The sequence below is a fragment of the Dromiciops gliroides genome, chromosome 1 (genome assembly GCF_019393635.1).
Source record: "Dromiciops gliroides isolate mDroGli1 chromosome 1, mDroGli1.pri, whole genome shotgun sequence".
Classification (NCBI taxonomy): Eukaryota; Metazoa; Chordata; class Mammalia; order Microbiotheria; family Microbiotheriidae; genus Dromiciops; species Dromiciops gliroides.
In genome coordinates, this window is record NC_057861.1 from 94,717,522 (window position 1) to 94,723,972 (window position 6,451).

The window sequence follows — 6,451 nt, forward strand, 5'->3', positions numbered from 1 at the left end:
TATACCTTAATCCACTCCACATTCTTTACAATCCAATGACATTGGACTGTTTAGTGTTTCTCAAACAGATCACACCATCTCCTGTCTCTGGGAATTTTCACAATCCATCCCCCGTGCATGCAATATTCTCTTGCCTCATCTCTGTCTTCTGGCTTCCCTAGCTTCCTTCAAATTACAGCTAAAAGCTCATCTCCTACAGGAAACCTTTCCTAATCCCTCCTAATCCTAGCTCCTTCCCTCTGGTGATTATATCTAGTTTATCCGGTCTATAGATTTTCTACATAGTGATTTCCATGTTGTCTCCCCACTTTAGATTGTAAATTCCTTGAGAATAAGAGCTATTTTTGCCTGGCTTTGTATCCCCATAGCTTAGCATAGTACCATGTAACGATTGGAATAACGCCACCTGCTGGATACTTACTGTAGAAGAGTTCTGCCCATGAAGCGAAGGTCTTTGAGGGCAAGACCAGGAGTCTTTTCTTTGGTATCAGGAAGTGACGCCGGCTAGTGGGAGGAGGAAGGAAGAGACTGGCGCTCAGTCTGGGGCTCTTTCCTTTGGACTCTGGTGGAGAGCGGAGCTAGAAATGTGCTCTCCCTTTAATAGATAGGAATCTAGGCCTTTTTCTCTCTTTACCAAAATTCTTATTCTCCTTAATAAATGCTTAAAAGTCTAACTCTTGCTAAAGCTTATAATTTATTGGCGACCACTCATTAGATATTTTAGACAGTTTAGCTAGAATTTTAGCCCTTAACAGATGGCTGACCACGAAGAGGAAAGCTAAACCTCAGTCTTCTTCTGATCTTCTGGTTGGGTAAGAAATTTCCCCTCCCTCTCCCTTTAACTGCTAAGTACTGGCGTACTGGCTGTGTTTTCCCTTAAATTTTTTTCGAATGGACCTTTTAAACTCCCTAATTACCCTATTTTTGATTTTAGTCTGTTTAACCAGACAAATGGGAGATAAGATCATGTTAATGCTTTGTTTTTGTGGATTTTCTATTTTTCTTTTTATTTTTGTTAAAAGAGCCAGCAATTTACTCACACAAGGAAATATCTCTCCCTCTCCCAACCATGCTTTTTCAGAGAAACCTGAAGAGATTCCTGCAGCTTTTCCCAGTTCTAACACTAATTGTTGCTCTAATTTTGCATGCCTGGAGGCAATGACCCACCCTCTAGAAGCTTTTAATCCCCTAGCACCTGGAGGTAAAGTGGGGGAAGAGGAATCCAGGCCTGAGTTCAAAATCAAGTCTGATTCTAATTGCGCTGGTCCCTCCCCTCCTCTCCAAACCCCACCCTCTACTCCTCCCATGGCCAAGCCCATTGCTTCCCCTGCCTGGGAAGTCCAGAGATCTGATGCGCATGTGCAGCTTTCTCTACCTGCATTTGCAGCTTTAGACTCAGCCCTTCCCCAGCCTGGCTGTGCTTCTGAGACAACCTTAGAAAACCCTTTAAATTCCAGATATGCTCGATTTGTTCATAATTTTGCTAACCTGCTTTTGTCTTTAATTAGTAATCTTATAAAGCATTTGTATGGTGAAAAGACTGACAGACAATATAGAGGGGTTAAAGAAGAAAAACTTAAGCTGAATAAGAATGACAATCATCACCATAGTTCAAGACTCCGCTTCTTTTGCCATGGAAGGGTACATATTTTACAGAAATGTAGAAGTAAGCAGCAAGGTATTGATATGAGTATTGGGGATTTTAGATATCGGAATCAAAAGTGTTCTGAATTCACTCAGAGTAATAGTATCAGTTCAGAGGTTACATAGGATTTCTATGCTATTACATATACATTTTGAAATTAATGGTATGGGTCTATTTTCATAGAGATTTTCAATGCTTTTGAGATTGTATCTTATACTTAGTTTTTAAAACAAGGAGAATATTTGTAAAAGCTTTTTATAGTCATGTGATCAAGTTTATATTTTATAATACTCTTATTAATATTAAGTTCATATTCATTTAGATTTCCCTAGTTTGAACTTCATTGTCTTTTATTGTTCCATGTGTATTTTTTTTCTATTTATTCATCTCTCTAATTTTGAAACATTACAAGATGGTTTTGATTTCATAATACAATGTTAATTCTTGGAATATTGTGCTCCCATATTCTGAGTTGTTTTTGTTATTTTTTCTCAACTGATTATTTGATCAAACTCTTTAAAGCATTTCCTTGGCAAATTGGTTGCCAAGGCAAGTGTAAATTGATTCTAGAAGTATTATTTTTGATAAGCATATTCCAAAAAAAAAAAAAAGAGGGGAACGTTTGTAAAAGTTTTCTTGTTTCAAAAAAAAAAGTTTTCTCTGAGATTCTGTTGTGCTTTAACTTATATTTAAATATGTTCTGATTTTTCACAAAAGTGATTGTATACTAAGTAAAAAAAAGGGGTATTATTTGAAATTGTTGCATAAATATATATTGTGTCAAGTCAAGTCAAGATGTGTCAAGTCAAGATTTTTTGCAATCATTTATTATCCTCAATTTTTAAATCCATATGAGACTTGGATTATGGGAACTTATCATTTAAGACACTAATTGCCTTTATTCTGAGTTATCAGATGCCAGTTGGCCAAGATGCCATCCAATCACAAGAGGAATACATGCAAGAGCAGACACTGAACTGTCACATGAGGGGAGACATGCATGAAGTCAAGGTATGGCCTAGGGAACGGCTTTTGACTAATGTTGAGGTTGGATTCTCTTGGTTTAATATTTTATTTTATTTTTCCCCACAATATTGTACAGATGACTGGAAGTATTCATCCCACCCATCTCACTTCTACACCTGGCTTCTATGCTCCCTCCTATATGCCTGATGCCATGGACATCTCAATCCCATGCATCTGATTAAGTCTGATTCAGTTTCCTCCAATATGTTCGGTGGCATGGACATATATTCCATCCACCTATTTTAAGCCTGGCATGCTGCATGGACAGTACATATTGCTCAAGTGTGGGAATGCTCATATCCCATCATTTCTCTGTTCTTTTATGGTAACCCCCATAATTATCTCAGGTGTCATGATAAATAACAGTGTTGAATTTGGCCTTGACACCTGTTACCAATTATATTAGATTTTCTAATTTCTCATAATGGCATGAGGATAATTAGGCAGATGATGCAAAAAGTGATAAAACAAAGATAAAAATTATTTTTATTAATTAATATTGCAGCAATTGTCTTCTCAATTACCCTCCATAAGGGGGGACTATAGTAATATTATAATTTTAAAGAATGGTTCAATTTTTGTTTTATTATATGTTTCATGTGTAACAACTAAGATTCTGAATTCCCTTAGACATGTTTTTGAGAACTTTCATTGTTTGATTTGATTATTGACAAAGCTATTTTAAAGTTGTGTTAAGCTCAATTTTGTAGGAAATTTTCCTGGCTGATTACCAGCATCCACACATCAACCCCTGAAAAGACTTTCATTCCACGACTACACCTAGAGGACATCTGAGAAAAGACTTTCAGAGACTTTAAATGAACAGTTTTGATTTGTTGTTGTTTTTTTTCTCTTTTCTCTTTCTGTTATAATATACACCATCTGTAACATGTATTCTCTGCAGAGGCCCTCCCTTTGCAAGACCAATGTCAAAGCGTCGGTTCATGAGGACAAAAAAAAAAATCGCCCCTCTGGACAAAACTTTCCTCTCTTCCTTTTCTATATTGTTGTTCACATATTATTAGTTAGCAATAGTTATTATATTCTTTTTACTGTTCCGTCAAGGAAACATTTTGTTTCTTGAGGAACAACAGGGGGGACTGTAATGATTGGAATAACGCCACCTGCTGGATACTTACTGTAGAAGAGTTCTGCCCATGAAGCGAAGGTCTTTGAGGGCAAGACCAGGAGTCTTTTCTTTGGTATCAGGAAGTGACGCTGGCTAGTGGGAGGAGGAAGGAAGAGACTGGCGCTCAGTCTGGGGCTCTTTCCTTTGGACTCTGGTGGAGAGCGGAGCTAGAAATGTGCTCTCCCTTTAATAGATAGGAATCTAGGCCTTTCTCTCTCTTTACCAAAATTCTTATTCTCCTTAATAAATGCTTAAAAGTCTAACTCTTGCTAAAGCTTATAATTTATTGGCGACCACTCATTAGATATTTTAGACAGTTTAGCTAGAATTTTAGCCCTTAACAACCACATGCAGTAAGTACTTCATAAATATCTATTAATTGACTATATTATTAACAAAACAGAGTAGGAAAACATAGGAAGAAACATTTCACTTAAAAATGCATTAAGTAGGAGGCAGCTAGGTGGTGCAGTGGATAAAGCACCAGTCCTGGATTCAAAGCTGGCCTCAGACACTTGACACTTACTGTGTGACCCTGGGCAAGTCACTTAACCCTCATTGCCCCGCAAAAAAAAAAATACATTAAGTAGTTCTAAAATAACCAACTAATACATAAACAGAACTTATATAATTTAACCACAAAATGATTTTTACAGAAATAAAAGAGCACAAAAGCAATCTGAGAGAGTTTGTTTTTATAACTCAGCTGCACCAATTTAGTAAAAATGACAATACCACCCATTATAAATTTAGTGCTATAATAAGAGCACTAGGCCTGGAGTCAGGAAGACCTGAGTTCAAGTCCAGTCTGACCACATCAATTTAACTCTCTGTCTCAGTTACCTCATCTATAAAACTGGGAAAATAATAGCATTTATCTCCCAGGGATATTGTGAGAATCAAATAAAATAGTATTTGTAAAGAGCTAACACAGTGCATGGCACATAGTGGGCCTTCCTTTCTTCCTTCCAAATTCCTCCCTTTTCTCTTTCTTTCCATCCTATTTTTCTTCCCTTTCTCCTTCTTTGCCTACTTCCTTCCCTCCTTCCTTCCTTCCCTTCCTCCCTCCTTCCCTCTGTCATGGGGTACAGAGCACCCCAGAAGTTCTCTGGGGCACATCAAGGAATCTTCTCCTTGAGAAACTAAAGCAGAGGACAGATACACCTAGAGAGATAAGCAGAACCAAAGAGGACTGAGCTAGCTTCGATCTCTACCCTTCATTCTGGTCTCCCTTACCCTGGGGAGATAAATTTGGGTGTGACTGTGGCCTTTGTGTCCTGAAGAGAGATCCATAGCCACCCCTCACCCAATTCCTCCAGTCACTGCCAGTGGGGGATGGTCCTCCCTCACTAAAGGAACTTTCCACAGGCAGATGGTCCACCCCCATCAGTCCTCTATAAAAGTACCTGCCAGTCTCCTGCTCAAGGAGATTGGTACCTCTGAGCCACATGCTTTGTGCCTATCTCCCTATGAGAAGTCCAAGGATTTCTGTCATGGTTTCCCTTCCCCCTCCCCTTCCTTTCCCTTGCCCCCTAAATAAAGTACCACCTTATTCTAACTACTTTTGTGTGCAAGAGGGTGTAATTCTTTAAAGAGGAATTCCTAAGGACGCCAACCCCTAACAAACCCCATACCCCATTTTCCCCCATTACACCTCCTTCCTTCTTTCCCTTCCTCCCTCCTTCCTTCCTTCCTTTCTTCCTTCCTTCCTTCCTTCTTTTCTTTCTAACTAAAATACTAAAGGGAAAACTTGTATCTAGAAAACTTGTATTAAGTACATGCTCATTGAATTTATTAGAATCATCAGGACATTGATTGAAGACTAGGAGACTTTAGAGGTTATCTAGTAAAGGACCATCATTTTATGGACTGTCATAATAAGAATGAATGAAATACTACTTTGTGTTGCTCTTGGTTAAATAATGAAATTAACTACCAATTATATATTCACTTCTTTGAGTAGAACCTCAGAGTTCTCTTCAATTTTATGAGTTCTAGTTCCATTGGTAGTGAAAAAGTCAATCTTGATTTGATTTACTACCCAAAGTCATTGGTCATTAGACAAAGATTTCACAATGAGGTTCTAATAATTAAATCCATGTTAAAAGAGAACTTGCATCTATATATTTTAATATGTTTTATATTTTTTTCTACCACTTCATCACAGTCCCTATGGAAATTGAAAGGGACCATTAAAGAATTGAGAACACACACACAACATGTGTGTGTGTGTGTGTGTTGTTGTTGTTGTTGTACTATGGATTGTTGTGGCCAAGAAAGATGATGATAAACGTCTCTGTAGTGAATTGGGTTTGTCCTTGGGCAGTAGGCACAGTCCGTGGCTGGGACTATTCTCAGCCTTTCTGATGTGGTAGAAATCACCAGACTTTGTGCTCCTCTGTCTTTGAGAATACAGGGATTACCTATATTTCATGTAGAGGCATCAGAGTAGGACTTTGGTGTATATAAAGGCAGCAAGAAACATCATTTCAAGGATGCCTACACACCTCTTCTTTCATATGCATCTGATATAGAAAAGCAAAAAGAATACCATGATGATAATTGAATCTGATTCAACTCAACAAACATTTATTAAATGCCTACTTCTAGGTAAGGCATTTGTCCATCAACATCCATGGCGATAGATAATG